Below are 22212 nucleotides of genomic sequence, written 5' to 3'. Positions count from 1 at the left end.
GGCAGAGTTGTAGCTTCCTGCCTCACACCTGGACACCTCGCTGAAAGAACATGCGTCTCTGGTTCATCAAAGGGCCATAAGCGCAAGTACAGACAAACCTGTTATGCTGTGTGTGTTTTTTGTAACCTTTTTCTTCAACCCGTTACATTTGCTATAAATTCATATATTTGCTATGAATGCTACAATATAAGTGTTCTATACTGTGTGACCAGTAGGGGGCAGCACCCCAAACCTCAGACACCATCACACAAACACAAGTCCCGTGTTCAAGTAAGTCATTTATTAACAATACACAATACAGTTTATTTTTGTAGAGCCCAAAATCACACAAGAAATGCCGCAATGGGCTTTAACAGGCCCTGCCTTTTCACAGCCCCCACCAGCCTTGACTCTCTAAGAAGACAAGGAAAAACTCCCAAAAAAACCCTAGTAGGGGAAAAAAACGGAAGAAACCTTGGGAAAGGCAGTTCAAAGAGAGACCCGTTTCCAAGTATATTGGACATGCAGTGGGTGTCAAAAAAAAGGTGGTAAATACAATACAATACATATTAACAATAATACACATTAACAATAATACCCTAACAAGGCTTCATCCAACACACATATTTCCTCTTTGTTTCTCCTTTCCCTCTCCTCCGCACCTCCAGGTCAGCTTTGTCCTCCTTCCTCTCGACTCCGACTTCCCTGGACGTGGCAGAGTGGCTCCTTTTATTTCAGACCCCAGAGTGCCTCTGGGTGTTGGACAGCGTTTCTCAACCTTTAAGTATTTGTGACCCAAGTTTTCATAACAGTTTTAATCACGCCCCCCTAATGTTTTTTTGAAACCCCAATAAAATTTATTCCTATATTTTTTGCTGCCGATACACCGCTACAAGTTTAAAATTTTCCTACGAATAGTGAAATTACACCACATATGGCAACATTCGCGCCCCCTTTTTTGTTAGGGGGGCGCTCCCCACAGTTTGAGAACCGCTGGTCTAGGATATGGTCCAATGGAAGCACTTCCGGGTCATGCAGAAGTTCCAAAAACCAAGGAGCACAGCTTCTAGTAGCACCCGATGGTGGCACCCAGGGGCCCCAACAAAGCTGCTCTGTGGCACTACAATTCCCAGCATGCCTTGCAGGTGTCCACTGGTGTACCTGACTCCAGGGTTGCTGCCACCTAGCCGTTTGGGGGAGTATGTAACTTGGACAATTCAGTTCCCCCATCCTAAGTGTTCCCCCTTAAATGTCCCCCTGTCTAATCCTGTCGGGATGCTAGAGTACCCACTCTTCACATGGCATCCTATGCCCAAATCCTTGTGTAGACAAGGAACCTCTTGCCACTTTTTGTGCCTATTTGCCACCTGGGCCACCCCGACAGGCACAGAATAGGAAGTCCATCCTGCCATCCTTTACAACATTTTTAAAGAAAGGCATTGTATTCTGCCTCAGGCAGGCATAACAAGCTGGTACAGTAGTCCACTGCATTATGCCATTCTAATCTTATGGATACCTTAGGCTATGCATTTCAAACTGGTCAGTCACTTTACATCAAAGGTGATATAAAAAACTATTTTGAAAATCACTTAGTGATACGATATGAAAGCTAATGAAAGTCACACAACATGAAATGATCATTTATTTTGCCTACATACAGATGATACACCATTAAATGTCACATGCATGCATGGGCATGGCTAATTTTTCTACTGCTGATGCATTCCAGGAATTTTAATATGTGCTGGTTACAGTGGAAAAAAAGTATGCAAACCCTTTGCAATGACCTGGTTTTCTGCATTAATTGGTCACAAAATGTGATGTGGGCCTGTATTTATCAAGCGTCTCAGATTTACCCCTAGGAATTGCACTAAAAGTCAAACTAGGATAAGAAATTCTCCTACCCCAGATTAGGACATGAGAAGTAGTTAAGAAGCGTCCTACACTTACTTCCAGCTTGGAGTAGGAGTCAGCATTTGATAATGAATGACGTCACAAGGAGCAAAAATGTACTTGTGAGCAAGTTTTATAGTTTTCTGATACTAACGCTATGGCTTCACCACAAACATGATAATAATAATAATAATAATAATAATAATAATAATAATAATAATAATAATAATAATAATATTGCACTCACCTCCATGTAACTGTTGCGACTTCACAAAGAGGTACTCATGATGAAGTTTTGTGGTTTTCTGATACTCAAACTATGGATTCACCACAATAATAGTAGTAATAATAATAATAATAAAAGAGGAAGAAGAAGAAGAAGAAGGACAACATAATAAAGTATGATATTGCACTCAGCTGCACATAACTGTTGACACTTTGCAATGCAACAACATCATAAATAATACGGTAATGAGCACCGAGACACACACACTCTCCAAATGAGAGTAAAGCCCAACAATGGATACGTTTATTTAAAAGGAATGATCCACAGCAGTACTTTCAAAAGAATCCCCTTCCCTCTGTTATGGCCATGGGAAGCGCCTCGTAAAATAACAGTTATACTGAAACTAGCCACGGCCGTAAGTCACCTTAACTCTTCCAGTGTACCGTGGTGTGCTGTGCTTTTATCCGTGATATCCCCCTATTATCAATCGTGAGCTTCACTATGTTGCTTGCCTTCCTCTGTGGCAGCCTTTCAGGGCCAGGGGTGTGTGTTCAACTCGAAAACTCATCCTCAAGCACCATGATTGACAGAATCATATAGGAATTGCTGTTACTGTTCTGTAGACAATTAGACAATAATAACTGAAAAGAGACATATGTGGTCTAGCGAGACTGGAATCAAGAGACAAGAACTGAACAGACGTTACCAGCAAACATTTAGTTTTAATCTGGTTTAAGTTTAGTACAGATGCTTTAGTGGTAGCACAGAGCTGTCATTCCTGCACTTGAAACACCAGGTTCTGCCTGGAGTATGCATATCCTTCCGGTGAATTTATGGACCTCTTGAATCTTACATCTTAATTTCATTTGATTTGTGAACGAGTCACTACTCGAGAAAAAGTCAAATGACTCTCATATATTTAATTTGTGAACACATCACAATTCTCATTCACTTGTGATCCTGTAATAAAATGTATTTTCATTCTGTATCTTAAATGTGTTATCATGCTTCGTGTATGGAAAGAGGACAATGGCATATAAAAATTATCATGTTAAATATATAATTAATTTTATATAAATGATTATATATTTATATACTTTATAATTAATTATATATATAATCAGTTATATATAAATTAATAAACAATTATTTATATTCACACTAATATATACTGTAAATCAATGTAGATAGATAGATAGATAGATAGATAGATAGATAGATAGATAGATAGATAGATAGATAGATAGATAGATAGATAGATAGATAGATACTTTATTAATCCCAAGGGGAAATTCACATACTTCAGCAGCAGCATACTGATAAAGAAAATATTAGATTAAAGAGTGATAACAATGCAGGTATACAGACAGTCAATAACTTTGAATAATGTTAACGTTTACCCCCCCGGGTGGAATTGAAGAGTCGCATATTTTGCATATCAGGAGAAGGTGGGAGCGGAGGATGCCATCATCTATATGCTACACCGATCCCTCTCTCACTTGGACAGAGGCAGTGGTGCTGTAAGAATTATGTTTCTAGACTTCTCTAGCGCCTTCAACACAATCCAACCTCTGCTCCTTAGGGACAAGCTGACAGAGACGGGAGTATATTCATACCTGGTGGCATGGATCGTGGACTATCTTAAAGACAGACCTCAGTATGTGCGTCTTGGGAACTGCAGGTCTGACATTGTGGTCAGCAACACAGGAGCGCCACAGGGGACTGTACTTTCTCCGGTCCTGTTCAGCCTATATACATCGGACTTCCAACACAACTCAGAGTCCTGCCACATGCAAAAGTTCGCTGATGACGCTGCTATCGTGGGCTGCATCAGGAGTGGGCAGGAGGAGGAGTATAGGGACCTAATCAAGGACTTTGTTAAATGGTGCGACTCAAACCACCTACACCTGAACACCAGCAAAACCAAGGAGCTGGTGGTGGATTTTAGGAAACCCAGACCCCTCATGGACCCCGTGATCATCACAGGTGACTGTGTGCAGATGGTGCAGACCAATAAATACCTGGGAGTGCAGCTGGATGATAAATTAGACTGGACTGCCAATACTGATGCTCTATGTAAGAAAGGACAGAGCCGGTTATACTTCCTTAGAAGGCTGGCGTCCTTCAACATCTGCAATAAGATGCTGCAGATGTTCTATCAGACGGTGGCGAGCGCCCTCTTCTATGCGGTGGTGTGCTGGGGAGGCAGCATTAAGAAGAAAGACGCCTCACGCCTGGACAAACTGGTAAGGAAGGCAGGTTCTATTGTTGGCATGGAGCTAGACAGTTTGACATGACTGTAAAGAATCAAATGAATCGTTTCACTTAATGAGTAGTTCGAAAGAACCGAATCCGTAAAGTGAATCAAAATGCCCATCACTATTTAGAATACAATGTGGTAAATTAATATATACCATGATTATGAGGAAATAACTTGAAAGTTAAATTACTAAGCTCATTCTTTAAAGGAATACTTCACTCAAAAATATTTTTTCTATATGTTACTTGTCTCTTGTGGTTTGTAGTGATGACCGAGAAAAATGTTGAATAGAGTTTGCAGAGTGGAGATTGAGAAGGTTCTAGTATCTCTGGAGACCAATGCAAAAAATAAAATGTCCATGAAAAAATCCACATGTCAAGTCATCCAGCAATATGTTCACAATGTGCAAACGCATGTATTTTTTGATAAAATATTTTTAATTAATTACTTTAAAGAAAATCAGAGCATTGCATGAACATGTCATGTGTTTAAATGTGATTGAGCCTTTAAACTAAAGACAGGCCTCCTGACCAATGAAAGAGATGAAGAGGTGGGTCTCTAATTAAACTCAACCCTATTTGAACATGTTTTCCTGCTTGTGCACTGATCTGATTTTCCTGAAGTGTTTATTTCAAAATAATTTAGCAAAAAGCGCATTGTGCCTTTTGTTTCTAAGCCTTACAGAGAAGACTACAAGAGGAAAATGATGACCAGGAGAGGAAACATAAGATAAGCAGATATTCAAAACCCAAATCAATCAGTAAAGCAAAAGTCAGGAAAAGGGAGATCTAAATAGTAAAAATAATGTGTGCACAAAAGTTGTTTTTATTTATTTCCATTATGGCAAAGTTGTTAGACATTAAGCAAGCTCTCAGAAATGAAAAGAAACCAAATATTTATACAGTCTGACCAAAATGTCTGCAAATCCTCTTAAATGAAGGTCTGCAATGTGCATTGTAATCACATCTGAATTTTCTGATTTGTAATTTTAAACTGTAGAGCAAAGGGGTAAATCAAGGAAAAACGTGACTTTGTCCAAAACATTATGGAGGGGACTGCGTACTCACTAGGGCCAACCCTCTCAGTTTTGACAGATAAAAATGACAGTTTTCATTTCAAGGCGTATCTTATATTGCATGTGGTGTCACAGAAAAAAAAAAAGAATAAATAATGAAATCTACTATATAACAAAACCATAATGTCTGTGTGTCTGTTCCCTCAGAGCTATCTGATTGGCCAGTTTAGCTTTGCTGTGATTGGTCAGTTTGACATTGGTGACACAACGAATGAGAAAGTGTGAATGTGAGATGTAAAAAGGTGCACGCTGAGAAAGTTACACGAACGCGCTCAAGAGATGTTCACATGCACACAAATAAAGAGGAAAGATGATGAAGGTAAACATAAGGCAAGAGATAGCAAATATTTTTAAATTATTCTATTACCTGATAAAAAAATCTAAATATTTTATGGCATAATTATTTTTTTACTTACATAACATTTTGTTATTATTTTATTATTGTCACACTTCACTATGCATATATTTCTTTGCGCATTTATTTATTAGTGAAAAAAAAAGCTGCCTTTATCCAAGGTGACAGCATTTAAAATACAATTGGCTCCACTTTTTTAGTTTTTCCAATAAGAGCACAGGCAGGTAAAGTGACTTGCTGATAGTCACACAGCAACAGTAGCAGGATTCGAACCCACAGTCTCAGGTTGGAGGTCCAAAACCTTAACCACTACACCGTCAAAAATATTCCTCCATAGTCAGTGAGAAAGCACTTTACCCCCGTCCATAAGAGCATCATAAATTTAACAAATGAGTGGACACCATTCAGACCATCAGGCTTGTTCATTTAGTTACTTGCCAAGTTGTCCCAATATCTCATCTAGACACTTCTTAAATGTTGTCAAGGTTTCTGCTTCAACAACGACTCTTCGCACGAAGATGTGCTTCCTGGCTTCGGTCTTAAATGCATTTCCAGTGTATTGTAATCAAAATACACAAACTGAAGTAACTTCTCTCAACCTAAATATTAAACAATAAACCAACCACTAATTGAAATTGTACAGAATATTTCTCTGTTTTAAGGATAGACAACATGCAAGAGACAGTTGCTTTGGGCAGAATGGATTATACTATTCATTGATCCATCCACCCTCTAAATCCACTCATCCAGGGCAAGTTGCAGCTTGAGCACCTCTTAATGAGCAACTGGCACAGGCAGCAACAACCCTTGGATTGGGTTCCAGCTCATTACAGGGTGAATACACACACACACACACACACACACACACACAGATCAGGGGATGATTTTGCATTGTTGTCCTGAAGCATGCAAGTTACAAAGGAACTTCCAAAAATGCTCATTAGAGGGGGAAATCCCATCAAAAACCCTGGCTACACATAAAAAGGACCCCGCCACCACAGAAGAACTAAAAAGAAACAGAACAGAATAGTGGGGATTAGTACAAATAGCAGAGCCCTGAAGAAAATGATAATTCTGTGCTCATATAGTAGATTATTATTAAAAATACAACTGAAAAGTATAAGCCTGGCGAATTTCTATAGGTAAAGCATTCCAGATTTTAGGTGCATAACACCAAAAGGCCACCTGACCACTTCTTTTAAGCCTGGCTCTTGGAATTATAAGCAGACGTCCATTTGAAAACCTAAGGTTACGACTTGGAGTGTAAGGGGACAGGCATTCCAAAATATAGGAGGAAGCAAAATCATTTAAGGCTTCATAATCCATTGGTAGTATTTTAAAGTCAACTCTGAACGACACAGGTAACCAATATAATGACCCTAAAAGTGGTGAGATGTGCTCAAATTTTCTTTTTCTAGTTAAGCAATACAGACCAAAATATCAAAAATCCAATAACAACAAAGCACATTGAGTTCACAAAAAGCACAAGAACTCACCACTCCTAAGCTGTTTTGAAATAAAACGGCCAAGAACTGTGGAAGACCCTCCGGATTTACAGGATGGAAGGCACTTCCAGGTGGTGATTGGCAGGTGGCCCCTTCTCTTGGAGGACCACCCACAAAACACATGGAACTTAGCAAAGGCAGCCTACATATATAGACAAAATTAAAAATAAAAAAGATGCACATAATCAGCATAAACAAAATAATTAAGAATGAACAAAAAGAGCCATAAAACATGAATTAGAATCCCAGCCAGAGCTCCCCGGGCTGAGACATGACAATCGACAACTCACTTAACTTGCTTGTCTTTGGTCTGTGGGAGCAAACAGAAACAGCCCCACATGCAAACTCCATGCTGGGAGCACCCGGGGGTGTGACCCCCCTCCAGACTCCTTACTGCAAGGCAGCAGTTTTACCACTGCGTCACCATTTACATATATATACTATGATAGTTGCCCAGACACCACCAGTCGGAGACCACATCTTTATAAAATCCACACGTTTATTATTCATTAATAAACACAGTTCCAACACTACACACAATGCACACAGCAATAATCACCCTTCAACTACTCTTTTTCTCAGTCCTTGACCGCCTCTATTCTCCTCCTGGGAGCTTCATCCTACTCCCACTCCCGACTCTGGCTCACCGACTGTAAGGAGGCGGCCCCTTTTATTCCTGCCCAGATGTGCTCCAGGTGGCTGATGATGTCCATCCGGCAGCATTTCCTGGTGTGGCGGAAGTGCAGCCCTTTGCCCCGGAAGCACTCTGGGCGTCCCTGGCAGGTTCCTCTACCATCTTGCCAAGTGTGGCGGAAGTAACTATATCCGGGTCCCACGAGGCTTAAGGCACCCCCTGGCGGTGACCACGGGTCCCAACAGGCCAGAAGCTGTTTGTTCTTCTCCCGTGGTCCTCTCCTGCTCCAGGGCGGTTGCCCCCTCGTGGCCCGGAAGCTATTCCTGCCACCTTCCGGTCCTTTTAGGCATCCCGGCCAGGTAATAACCCCGACAATCTGCCACAATACACATTACCTGTGGCTTTACAAAAAAAATACAGTGCATCCATTCAGGGACCAGGCACCTTAAACTGTACCCATGTCCTCCAGATGTTTGCTGGATTTATGTTGACCTTTTCTGTAAGTTGCTATGGATAAAAGTGTTTGATAAGCAAATAAATGTAAATGTAAATTTGAAAAAAAAGTTGAACTTTAGATTAGATTAAAAAAAACTTCATTGACATTGAATATAGTATAACTACCATACAATACAAAACAATTTATTTTTGTATAGCCCAAAATCACACAAGAAGTGCCGCAATGGGCTTTAACAGGCCCTGCCTTTTGACAGCCCCCCAGCCATGACTCTCTAAGAAGTCAGGGAAAAACACCCAAAAAAAACCTTGTAGGGAAAAATGGGAGAAACCTTGGGAAAGGCAGTTCAAAGAGAGACCCCTTACCAGGTAGGTTGGGCATGCAGTTGGTGTCAAAAGAAGGGGGTCAATACAATACAATACATAGAACAGAACAAATCCTCAATACAGTATAAAAATAAAGATTTTAGAAGTATGGAGCAGAATTTAACAGGAAATGATATCACATAAAAAGATTTGGATATATCTTGAGTCCTGGAGGCCTCATCCATCAAGCTGCCTCCCCCCATTTGGCCATTCCATGGCTGAAACAGCGCTGGGCCAGCCAATCCGATGAAAAGACCCCTCCTTCCCTTGATTCCTGCGATCCTCCATTAGAGATGACTTTACCTTGGGCAGGCAAAACAACTTGACATGTGGGCCGTGGCACCAAGTGCCACATTTGAGTACCGAGAAGAGAAACAGAATAGGTGAGGGTTAGTATCCAATGAAAACAACATTTAGTTTTGCATCTACCCAGAGGTTCAAATAAAAGTTAACTCCAAATAATCAGATAAATATAAATAAATACAGCAGTGAGGGATTGTATTTGGCTGGTAACAGTGTTACATAAACACACGGAGGGTGTTGGTCCTTCAGTAGATAGATAGATAGATAGATAGATAGATAGATAGATAGATAGATAGATAGATAGATAGATAGATAGATAGAGTGCATCCGGAAAGTATTCACAGCGCATCACTTTTTCCACATTTTGTTATGTTACAGCCTTATTCCAAAATGGATTAAATTAATTTTTTTCCTCAGAATTCTACACACAACACCCCATAATGACGTGAAAAAAGTTTACATGAGGTTTTTGCAAATTTATTAAAAATAAAAAAATTGAGAAATCACATGTACAAAAGTATTCACAGCCTTTGCTGTGAAGCTCAAAATTGATCTCAGGTGCATCCTGATTCCCCTGATCATCCTTGAGATGTTTCTGCAGCTTAATTGGAGTCCACCTGTGGTAAATTCAGTTGACTGGACATGATTTGGAAAGGCACACACCTGTCTATATCAGGTCCCACAGTTGACAGTTCATGTCAGAGCACAAACCAAGCATGAAGTCAAAGGAATTGTTTGTAGACCTCCGAGACAGGATTGTCTTGAGGCAGAAATCTAGGGAAGGTTACAGAAAAATGTCTGCTGCTTTGAAGGTCCCAGTGAGCACAGTGGCCTCCATCATCCGTAAGTGGAAGAAGTTCGAAACCACCAGGACTCTTCCTAGAGCTGGCCGGCCATCTAAACTGAGCGATCAGGGGAGAAGGGCCTTAGTCAGGGAGGTGACCAAGAACCTGATGGTCACTCTGTCAGAGCTCCAGAGGTCCTCTGTGGAGAGAGGAGAACCTTCCAGAAGGACAACCATCCCTGCAGCAATCCACCAATCAGGCCTGTATGGTAGAGTGGCCAGACGGAAGCCACTCCTTAGTAAAAGGCACATGGCAGCCCGCCTGGAGTTTGCCAAAAGGCACCTGAAGGACTCTCAGACCATGAGAAAGAAAATTCTCTGGTCTGATGAGACAAAGATTGAACTCTTTGGTGTGAATGCCAGGCATCACGTTTGGAGGAAACCTGGCACCATCCCTACAGTGAAGCATGGTGGTGGCAGCATCATGCTGTGGGGATGTTTTTCAGTGGCAGAACTGGGAGACTAGTCAGGATAAAGGGAAAGATGACTGCAGCAATGTACAGAGACATCCTGGATGAAAACCTGCTCCAGAGCGCTCTTGACCTCATACTGGGGCGACAGTTCATCTTTCAGCAGGACAACGACCCTAAGCACACAGCCAAGATATCAAAGGAGTGGCTTCAGGACAACTCTGTGAATGTCCTTGAGTGGCCCAGCCAGAGCCCAGACTTGAATCCGATAGAACATCTCTGGAGAGATCTTAAAATGGCTGTGCACCGACACTTCCCATCCAACCTGATGGAGCTTGAGAGGTGCTGCAAAGAAGAATGGGCAAAACTGGCCAAGGATAGGTGTGCCAAGCTTGTGGCATCATATTCAAAAAGACTTGAGGCTGTAATTGCTGCCAAAGGTTCATCGACAAAGTATTGAGCAAAGGCTGTGAATACTTATGTACGTACATGGGATTTATCAGTTTTTTTATTTTTAATAAATTTGCAAAAACCTGAAGTAAACTTTTTTCACGTTGTCATTATGGGGTGTTGTGTGCAGAATTCTGAGGAAAAAAATGAATTTAATCCATTTTGGAATAAAGCTGTAACATAACAAAATGTGGAAAAAGTGATGCGCTGTGAATACTTTCTGGATGCACTGTAGATACTTTATTAATCCCAAGGGGAAATTCACAGAATCTCATCATCATTAGCTTCATGCAAATAAGAGGTCATCTGCATGTTTCCCTTAAAGGTCTCAACATTCCCCTTTCAAAATCCACCAATGCACCACGACAGCATGCTGTTTTGGCCAAGTCCGTCATTGCACCATGATGACATGTTATTTCTGGCGCAGTAATTTTACTTTTCACAAACTCACGTGGCAAATGATGATTGGTCAAAAGCTTGGAACATTTTTATACAGCATCCAGTTTCTGGCAGCTTTTTTACTTTTTGCCAACTGAATGTGTCAGTACTTTTTTTTTTAATAATAAATCCTGTTTGTCAGATTTCATCTTCTTGTTCTTCAGGCACGCACGCTCGCTCCCTCTCTCTGTCTGAGTCTAGTCGGGCGGGGACGCGCAAAGGCGCGCTCGTTGACATCTACGCGCAGACACACTCACACACACACACATACATACCCCCAGTCCGCCCGACTCTCGCGAGGATTTTCCCACCGTAGAGTCGAAAGAGAGGAGAGCGAGGAGACAGACGGAAGAAGTACGGGGTCGTGCGCGATAGACTAGGCGGAAGAGAGAGAGAGAGAGAGAGAGAGAGAGCGCGCGCGAGCTAGAGTGTTGGAGGGAGGGGACGGGAGAGGGAGAACGAGGGAAAGAGGAAAGCCGTCCTAGAGGTGGCTGGCGTGACGTCACGAGTTTCCTGAAAGTCAATAACAAGCTGCGGCGGGCGGCAGAGCGGAGGCATAGCGGCGGTGCCAGAGGCTAGGAGGAGCTGCAGCCGCTTCCCATTTATCATTATTCTCATTATTGCTTCTGCTGCTGCTCTTGTTTTTATTGTCATCAAAGACAACGGCGGTGTGAGCACGCACCTCTTTATTGTTTTTCATCTTCGTGCTACGTTTATATATACATCTACGGACAGAGTTGTATGTATATATATGTGTATATGTTGTGTGTGTGCGAGGCTTGGCTTTGCAAAATTGTCATTCTCGCATAGGAGAGACAGACACGAGCGTTTACCAGGGAGGCTGCCGAGGGGGGAACCCGCTCGTCTGCCCGTCACTGCCTGTGCAGGTAATAATAACACACTCGTCCTATAGCAGTGAAATGTAAAGTTGTATTATTGTATATTTATATAAATATATATATATATATTTGTGTGTGTGTGTTTGTTTGCTGGCCGGGGTGCGCACACACGCCGCACGCGGGGGCTCAGGAGACGGCGGGGAGACCTGGGGGTCTGGAGAGATGCTGCGGTGGTGCAGCTTTTCGGGCTCCGGCCTATCTGCATCTCCGCATTGTCCCCATCTTTGCAGACTAGGAACGGCCGACCACGGCCGACACCTTTTCGGGATGGCTGATCATTTTGTGTGCGGGGAGGGTGCCGGCGTGTCCGCATTTTTTTTTCTTGTGTATGACACTGCGTCCGTGTGTGCTCATCTGAAACCTGGCGACGTTCAGTTTGTGGCCGTTTGGAGGCTTTGATCATGGCTGAGACGATGCAGTAACATCCCCCACCCCACCTCCCCTCCTCTCTCACTCTCTCTCCTCCCAGGACTTGCCCTGCTTATATCGCCCACATTGCCAAAAAAAAAAAAAAAACGTTTTTGGGAATTAGTCTGCTGGATGGTGGATGCCTCGATTTGTCTGGATGGTTTGCTTCATTTGTGTGCGTTTCATTGCTGGCGAATTTGTACATCTCGGCCATTGAAGTGTGTTAGTGATGCAAGGATGTGATGGTAAACAAACCCCTCGGCTACAGTCTCTAGGCTGCTTGTGACTGTCAGCCCCCCCAGCCCTCCTTCACTTTTTTTCTACTGACCTTTCTTTCTTCAGTTTTTTTTTTTTTAATTTAAATGACTGTTTGGTTAAATATTTTGAAGTAAAGCAAAGCCTATTTGGTTTGTAAACAGAGAGCCCGACTTACCTCCTCAGACAGAAACACACCCACCCACCCATCCATCCATCCTAAAGCTAGGCCAGAGTCAAAGCTTGGGAGCTGTTTCACTTTGCATGATCTTTTACTTTGCAATTCTTTAACCTATTTTTTTGCGGGGTGGGGTGTAAATTTAAATTGATAATGAGTTCTTATTATATGTTCAAGATTAAACATTTACTGTTAATATTAATAACTGCAACTTTCTGCTTTTTTTTTTGTAAAATGGTCCCTACAGTCATCCATGTTGTGTTTTATTCTATGCAAGGCACTATATGCAATAAATGCGTTACTGACAAGAACAGAGACAACAAACCAGAATGTTAGTTTACCTCATATACACAAGATTAAAATCTTTTGAGCTTGTATAAATGATGATGGTGTTGACTTTTTGTAAGCTGTCCATAATTCATGTTGGGAGCCCCGAGTTTATAATAGTCTAGTTGCAGCGTTCCACTTCGTTGAGGTGGTTTTCACTTTGCATTATATGTCCACTGCGGTGGGTTGGCACCCTGCCCAGGATTGTTTCCTGCCTTGTGCCCTGTGTTGGCTGGGATTGGCTCCAGCAGACCCCCGTGACCCTGTGTTCGGATTCAGCGGGTTGGAAAATGGATGGATGGATGGATGGATTATATGTCCACGATGTTACGCAGTACGCCTAGTTGAGGGGTTATCTGACTTGAGTAATGATGACGTGGAGTAGACCAAACGTAAACATGCAATCCAATTGGCTGTTCCAAGTTTAGGCCATCAAAGGCACTACATGCTTTGAAATAAGAAAAAAAGGAACTGGCAGATGCCTGTGAGTTGAAAATTAACTTTTTTGCTTTCACCGACTTGTTAGTAGAATCAAACTGTTTCAGATTTTACCCTTACTTGCTTAGCAGATTCCTTTATCCAAATCAATTTAGAAAAGAGTTCAATATAACTGAGTTGATGTCAGTCTGGGGGACAGTTTGGGAACAAATGTTACAGGACAAGGTGACAAAATTGACCCCCCAATAGTAAAGAGTTTAGAACAAAATACAAGCGAGTTACAACTCCTGCCATGTAAGGTCTGTCAAAGCATGGCGGCAGTTGTCACATGTTCACCTCCTTTGCTTTTGAATTCTTTAATCTGTTTATTTGTAGGGGAGGTTAATGAAACTGACAGCGAATTCCTATTATATGTTCAAGATAAAACATTTCATGTTAAATAACTGAGGCTTTTTACTTTCCTTTTTTGTTATGGTCCCTACGGTCATCCATGTTGTGTTTTTATCCCTTGAAAGGCACTATATACAATAAGTGTGATACTGGCAAGAATTAAAACCATGAATGTTTGGTTACTTCAGGTTCACACAATTATTATCCTTCGAGTTAATTTGTCTGATGACGGCTTCAGACTTTTTTAGGCTTTTAAACAAGTCTTGTTGAGAGCCCCCCAAGTTTAGGCAGTTAAAGGCACTGCATATTTTGAAATTAGCAAAAGGGGAGAAGTAAATAAAAGCATGTGAGTATTAGAATTCACTTGTTTGTTTTCACTGGCTTAATAGTAAAATATTGAACTATTAATACCTGAAAAGTATCTGGGCTCTGCTGTACTTGTACTTAACAACTATCTGCATGTTAAACTGTTAAATATTTTACTGTACTTATTCTGTCCATACTGTACCTACTGTATACACTGTCCATATTGTATTTTTAACTCGCTTATCCTTACTCTTTGCCTGTTCAACCCCTCACTGCTTTATTTATCTGATTGTCTGCAATTAACTACTATTTGCTCCTATGGTTAGATGCAAAACTGCATTTCATTGTCATGCAACTTATATTCAATGACGACAAAGTTGAATCTAATCTAAAATCACATTTATTTTTGTCAAAATTACATTTACTTGCTTAGCAGATGCTTTTTATTCAGAGCATTTTATACAAGAGTTCAACCTGGTTGCGTAAACATCAACCTGGGAGCAAATGTTACAGGACAAGAGTACAAAAACGATCCCCACAAGTGAAGAGGTCAGAACAAAATACAAACCATAAAGTCTATCAGTCTGTCACAATGTGGTGGTTAACTGTTTCCCTTGCTGTGATCTTTTTGCCTTGTAGTTCTTTCACCTTTTATTTTGTCTTCTCCGTTTCAGCCTTTTATTCATTTTTTTGAATACTGTCACTTTGAACTGCATCTTTTTCAATGTCAAATGAATGTTTACATATTTACACGTATGTGCTTGGGAGATGCTTTTATCAAAGTTAATTCTTTCCATGTATGTTTTGCCTGTGAGTGCTGGTTGCTGAAATGACTTAACTGGAGGTCAGTCACACAGTAAGTCAGTGTGTTTTCTGGTGAACTTGTGTCCTGGCAGTTATTGGTCCAGTGCTTTAGCCAATGAACCCCACTGTTGGCACAATGAACATTTTTTTTTTAGTGCTGCTTATTTGCAGAATTTTAAGAATGTGTTACTGTACATGTCTGTGAAAGTGTTGCAAGACACCATAACTCTAGGCAATGAAATATTAATCCCAGGAATGTTTTGGCCCAAGTGTAGTGAACAAGTAGCTGACTAAGAATTGGGGTCTTTTATATGAATAATGTGTGTAAAATCTCTTATGTAAAGATCTGGAGCAACTTTTCTTTGACCTGAATTACTGCACAAGTTTGTCCAGGTGTGGATTGTGCCCCGATTATGCTGTTGGGGCAGGTGGAGTGCTTCTGGATGTTGATTGAGAAGGAAATTTAAGCACTGTCATAATCATTGGAAATGTTACATTTCCAAGGGTCGTGAGAAATGCTCCTGACCTTTCCAAAACTTTGTCGTAGTGGCATCCCTGTTACATAACGTGTCTAGAATTACCTGTCTGCACGAAATCCTGACCCCTGCTCGGAGGTTAACAAGGAAACAGGCTTTCGGTAAAAATGGCCGCAGCCATGCAATACTTGGCCTATAGCTGAGGAAAGCTGCAAATCCAAAACAAACAGCCTAGTAAATTGTTTTTAAAGCAAATGTTATCTCAGTAAACAGTGACATTTTATTTTGGTGTCTGGGGAGAAATGAGGAACTGTATTTTGCTGTTGTAATTTTTTACTTGTTTGACCTTATCTATTTATGGAGGATCTGAGATTGGATGACAGGCATGGAAAAGTTGAGCAGTGTGAAACAGAGATTGTGTAAATAGCTGTAGCTTTGGGTGAAGAAAGTGGCTTTCTCTACTACCTTGCTCTAGATGAAGGGAATTGTGATTTTCCTCTTTTTTTTTTTCTGTTTTCCTTTTATTTTGGAACATACTTGCGGAGTGATTTTCATCTGGAGTGTTTACTGTTCACACAGCATTTTACAACGAAGCAAATATAATAAATGGGTTTGGTTTGCACCATGTTTTTTTTTTTTTTCAACTTCCTAAAATAATACAGAGCACTATATTTTTAAAGATCAGAAAGTGTCATTCCTGTTTAAAAGTGGTTGAAATTATAATGTATTACATCCTGGTTTAATGCTGATTCTAGAAGTAGGTTTTTCACCAAAACAGGCGACAAAGTGATTAATCAAATGTATGTACTTTTTGGAATTAGTTGTACAGTTCATAAGTAAGTTTTTATTGTTTTTTTTTTTGGGGGGTGCAAGGGGGTCATATGTGTATCAATAAGTGAATCCTAATTCATTTGCAGTGCCATTGTGGCATTGTACCTCACAATATATAAGATAAACTGATTAAGTTCAATTTATTTTTAAATGGCATGCTTCTTGATGGCAAGCTTTGGAGATTTGAGTATGTATGTATTAACAAAGAAACATGGATTGGGTTCAAATGTGATCCAGTTTATGTGGATTCTAACTGGACATGACCGGCATGGCAGCAGATTAGATAGATAGATAGATAGATATTTTATTAATCCCAAGGGGAAATTCACATAGTGCAGGATTAGAGATGAGAGGTGCCAAAGAGCCTATAATTTTGTAGCTATACCGACAGTTTGCATGCTAGTTGGTGGTTTTGAGATGTTTCTTATGTTAGATTATATATTTCTCTTTAAACTCTCAGAAAGAGAAAATAAATTGGAATTCCCCCCCTCTCTAACAGTAGAAAGGCAGAAGTTTCAAGATAAAGTAGTTACTGTATTCTCACTCAGGATGGTGTCAGAGAGTGGCAGGGTATTGTATGTTGGTTAGCACGTGCAAGGAAGAATTTCACTGTACTATATATACAAGTGACAATATTCATAATACCACTGCTACTACTTTCTTTTTGTATATAATTAATGTCCTAATAACACCATTTTTTTGCATTCATGCATACATAGGATAAAGTCCTGGAGTCAGGCCTGTCAGTCTCATTTTGGTTTCTGGTGTTTGTGGAAAAGTGGCATTAAATATCATTTATTTTGGAACACTGAATGCATAACTCCACATTAAGAGAGTAACCACATAGACAGCACAAGGCAATCTGATTACTGTTGTTGAAAGATTTTTGAAAACTGTCTGGAGGAGAAGCGAAGACCAGAAGAAGTACCTTTTAATGATAATTGAAATAGATTGTCATTATTCAGAAGAGAGGTTAGTTACTAGGAAAACTATGTAGTCTGCACAAGTGACAATAATGACTCTATAATAAACTGATATATTACTTCCATACCTGTGTCAGAGTATATGTTACCTTTTGTATATATATATTATTAAAATAATGTATTGCAGTTCAACTGTAAATGTATTGCAGTTCATTTTACTATTCCGTGCTTTAACTGAAGTTGAATACATTTGAAATCCACTCTGTAGACAAAAAATGAATATTCTGTTTCTGTTTAACCTAATGAAAACAATATACATACATACACACACTAGGGGGCTTTGCCCCCTGCTCACTTCGCTCGCCAACCCCCATGCCTGTGCTACGCCCTAGCCTCTTAGCGGTTTTGCCGCTCACGTATGGGGATGCAGATGTAGAATTTAAACATTTTCATCAGAATTGTTACATATGCATGATAGAACTAACTGTTTTACATTACAGCGAGTAATTAACCATATTAAAAATAGTAAAATGTAATAACTTGAAAGTTAATTATGTTTCAGGTTGCGTTAGAGTTATTCGTTGCATAATACGATTTTGTTCTGTTTGGCTTTGAAATTAACTCGCAAATACTTTTAAAACTTACACTTTTATTGTAACACTTAAGTAAAAACAATTTTTTGAATTAAATTTTCGTCAATATCGCATTGAATTTTGATTCTGTGTTTGGACTTTCATTGTGACAACACAACGTATTACTGCCCGTGAGTGAATTTCGTTTGTTTCTCTCTATTAAATAAAATGACTTTTTTGAATGTTTGGCTCTGAGATTTGTTAATTGTCTTTGCAAAAGCTATTCTAACAGGAAACTGTAAACGTTTAATATAAATGGCATATCAAGATCTCCTTTGTTGTCTGTTATCTGGGGAAGATTTACTACATTACCTTTCTTGGATACATCCTTCTTTCTACAGTAATTTGGCCGGTGGAAGACCGAACGGTGTTAATAGTTGTAGATATTCTTCAGGGTATTGTAAGTTGATGTTTTCATCTTCCGCACCATCACCACCAACTGTTTCGGCATAGTCTATTGATACGCATTTAACCAATTTGCCGTGTAACCGATCGTCATTTTTGCCGTTAATTCATTTGACTTTATTGTTTTTCAGTGCTAGGATTGCCTGTGTACTCATTTCTTCTGTTGATAACCCTCCGTGATGAAGTTCTTCAGTAAGATTTAGACATAATACATCTTCTTTAATTGGGAACTTAACGTGAGGAAAACATTAAAATTTATAATAGCTGAGAGCGCAGGAACTGTGTCTGTCAAAAACATTCACACGAATGAGAGTTGAGAGTACTGTGTGCGTGGTTGAATATGGTTGAGAGGGGGGCAGGACTTGAAAAAATCTCATGGCCAAAGTTTTGTCTTGCGGGACTTGAAAAAATCTCTTGGGAAAAAAGTCTTGTCTCAGGATTTTTTTTATTTAATAGAGAGATATCTATATAATATATACTGTATACTGTATACCTATAAATCTATATGTCAACTCATTTCGTGTCACTGGAATCTTTGAATTGTGGAAATGGCTTTTCTCTAGAATAAGACTGGGAATACAGTACTCCAGTATTGCATATTATACACATCAGTATATATCCACCAAGATGTACAGGAAAAAAATTAAGATGAGCCAGTTATGTATTAGTAGGGCTGTTGGCCAATAACTGATGTTAGCATGTTGCATATTTAACATATGAATACAGTATATGTTGTATGTAAAAGAACATTTAAAATTCTCGGGACCACATTCTATACATTTCCATGAGCGACATGTACTATTGAATCATTTCTAAACCAATTATTGGCTGTGGCATGTAATCATTTATGTAGAATGAGGTGAGTGATTTCCTTGGAGGTTTTCGGCTTTCTCTTTATATCAGTTTGCGAATTATTTTAAACTGCCTTTATTTGCTTGTGATGGCTGGAGTTATAGAGAATGTCCTAGATTGTAGTGTGTGCTTGATTTTAGTAGGACAATGTGCTTGTAAACTAACTTGCTGCATATTAACCACTTTCTTACCTGTAACAATGTACAAACCAAAATGAACTGAAAAGCCCCTTTTTATATGGACACTGCGTCTGACATGGGAATTTCTGCAACCCTGCTAACGTTTGTAGTCCGCCACCTAATAGAATGTTGAAGGGTTGCAGTTTCCAATAAAATGCATTGCTTGTATGTGACCAGAAGTAGTGCACTGCAAACTATGTCATGGCTGCATAGATTCCTGTGGTTAAATACAGCAGAAAAAAACGGAGGGTGGATTGCGATAATTGTTGAAATGAGGGCAACTATGTGATGCTGGCTGTAACAGTGTATTGACAATGTGATTGATATCCGCTGATGGCCTTTCATCTGATTGAGCATATATGGGACAATCTGAGGAGCTCTGCTCCCTTCGTGGGCCATTGCCCTGCCAGGGGAGTCTTTTATGAAGTGTTTGGTTGGACGTTCCAAACCAACTTCTTGTGTCACTTTGAATGTAGTTGCTAGTATTAATGTCACCCAAAGGAGTCCCCTCCTATTTCAATGAGTTGTTCTCTTATCCTGGTTTTAAAATAATTTGTTACTCACATGCAACTCGTCCTCTGTGCTTGGTTTTCATGCAAACTGGTCTGCTGTTTGTTGAGTGTATATATTTTTGGTCACAGCCATACTGTACTTTGTAAAGAATACTATATATAATTAATAATTTTTTTAGAATGGATGAATTGACTACCTTGTGTTATTGTATTGGGCATCCCACAAATAAATAATGAGTGATGTGATTTTTAATTTCCATACAGCATTGCACTTTTTTAAGCCATGTACTTGGAGTTCTTTTACAGTTGGTGTGTAAATAGGTAGGGTTCTGTTGTACCTAACAACAAAAACTTTGCAGAGCAGTTCACGTTGTATTACTACAAGACTGAAAAGAAAGAAATGCTTTTCACAAGCAGTCATTATTGGTGGTGATATTTTCTCAATTTAAATACACGGGCAGCTGAATTGATTATGCTGTAAAGAGACCCGGGGCATCAGCCCAGAACTGAGTATTAGGATTGAAGGATGTGTAGTAGCTCTTTTTAAATCCTTGATTAGTTCAAATTGTTTTTTTTTTTTTTTGCCATGTTTAAAGGGGCATTTTTCTGTTGCATGTTGGTCAGATGTACTGCTGTTGCCCTCAACCCCCACCCAGTGATCAAGAAGTATTTCACATGCCATACGTTACGCTGCCTTCATCATGGTGCTCCATATGCACAATGTATTGTGCCTTGTGTTTCAGAAAACAAAAGATTCAACCTCAACATGTTTTCCACATTTTGAATGTGCAGTAGATTAAATTAGGAAACCTTCCCTGTAACCTTATTTAAAAGAAAATGGAAACATTTAACAGACTTACACAAAATGAGGAACTGAAATTATCAGGTTAAAATTCTGTATCCCCTTTGCATTGCATGCCTCAGTTTGCTCAGATATAAGATTCAACTTATTATTTATACTGTATATATAAGCCTTTTTACAGTAGGAGATTCACCAGATGTTTTAAACCACACACCAGCTTACTGTCCGTCAGACCACTTACTCTATTTTGGGGTAGCAGGGAACTGGACTGTGTCCAGATAGCAGTAGACCTACGGAACAAACCTGCTCTGAATGGGACTTAAGTCAAGCGTAGGACATATTTGCAGCCAGATGATTTATTTTAGATTTAGATTGGCCCACTACCTTACACAAAACACTATGGGATATGGGAGTAAGTCAATCCAGTGTAGACATGGAGTGAGCATTCATACAGCACACGGTCAATGTCAAGGGGCTAGAGGGTCAAAAACTTTGGATTTTGCAGCTACAAGCTATACATAACAAACGTGCCAGAAACTCCGCTATAGTTGCATTTAAAAATAAAAGTACAGGATAAACTCCTAAAACATTGAAAGGTACGTGAAAGGTAGGGGACGTCGCTGATCCCCAAACCCTGGACACCACTGACATGAACAGTCACAGGTTCAAATACAATGATTTTTACTGTGTTCAAGTACTTTATAATATACACACACACACTGCCTGGCCAAAAAAAAGGTCACACACTCTAATATTTCGTTGGACCGCCTTTAGCTTTGATTCCGGCACGCATTCGCTGTGGCATTGTTTCGATAAGCTTCTGCAATGTCACAAGATTTAGTTCCATCCAGTGTTGCATTAATTTTTCACCAAGATCTTGCATTGATGATGGTAGAGTCTCACCGCCTCTCTTCTTACCCTGATGCGCCCATCACTCTGGAACAGGGTAAATCTGGACCACATGACCTTCTTCCATTGCTTCAAAGTCCAATCTTTATGCTCCCTAGCAAATTGAAGTCTTTTTTTCCGGTTTGCCTCACTGATTAGTGGTTTTCTTACGGCTACACAGCTGTTCAGTCCCAATCCCTTGAGTTCCCTTTGCATTGTGTGTGTGGAAATGCTCTTACTTTCACTATTAAACATAGACCCGAGTTCTACTGATTTGATTTCACCAAACGTTTAAGTGATCGCCGATCACGATCATTCAGGATTTTTTTCCGGCCACATTTCTTCCTCGAAGACGATGGGTCCCCACTATCCTTCCAGTTTTTAATAATGCGTTGGACAGTTCTTAACCCAATTTTAGTAGTTTCTGCAATCTCCTTAGATCTCTGCTTGATGCATGCCAATGATTTGACCCTTCTCAAACAGAGTAACCTCTTTTCCACGACCACGAGATGTGTC

The 22212-nt window shown here is 40.0% G+C and overlaps 1 protein-coding gene across 1 annotated transcript in view; it reads left to right on the top strand.

Annotated features, from left to right (window-relative positions):
• The first annotated feature begins 11614 nt into the window (after positions 1-11614).
• Positions 11615-22212, top strand: part of akt3a (v-akt murine thymoma viral oncogene homolog 3a) — a 448680-nt gene continuing 438082 nt past the window's right edge. Inside the window, exon 1 of the mRNA XM_028820998.2 lies at positions 11615-12078. The gene's annotated coding sequence lies outside the window, so the exon portion shown is untranslated. The remainder of the gene's footprint in view (positions 12079-22212) is intronic.

This window comes from Erpetoichthys calabaricus, chromosome 15 (genome assembly GCF_900747795.2).
Source record: "Erpetoichthys calabaricus chromosome 15, fErpCal1.3, whole genome shotgun sequence".
In the NCBI taxonomy this organism is placed as follows: domain Eukaryota; kingdom Metazoa; phylum Chordata; class Cladistia; order Polypteriformes; family Polypteridae; genus Erpetoichthys; species Erpetoichthys calabaricus.
Note: the sequence above shows the minus strand (reverse complement) of the source record. Positions and strands in the feature narration are given on the sequence as shown.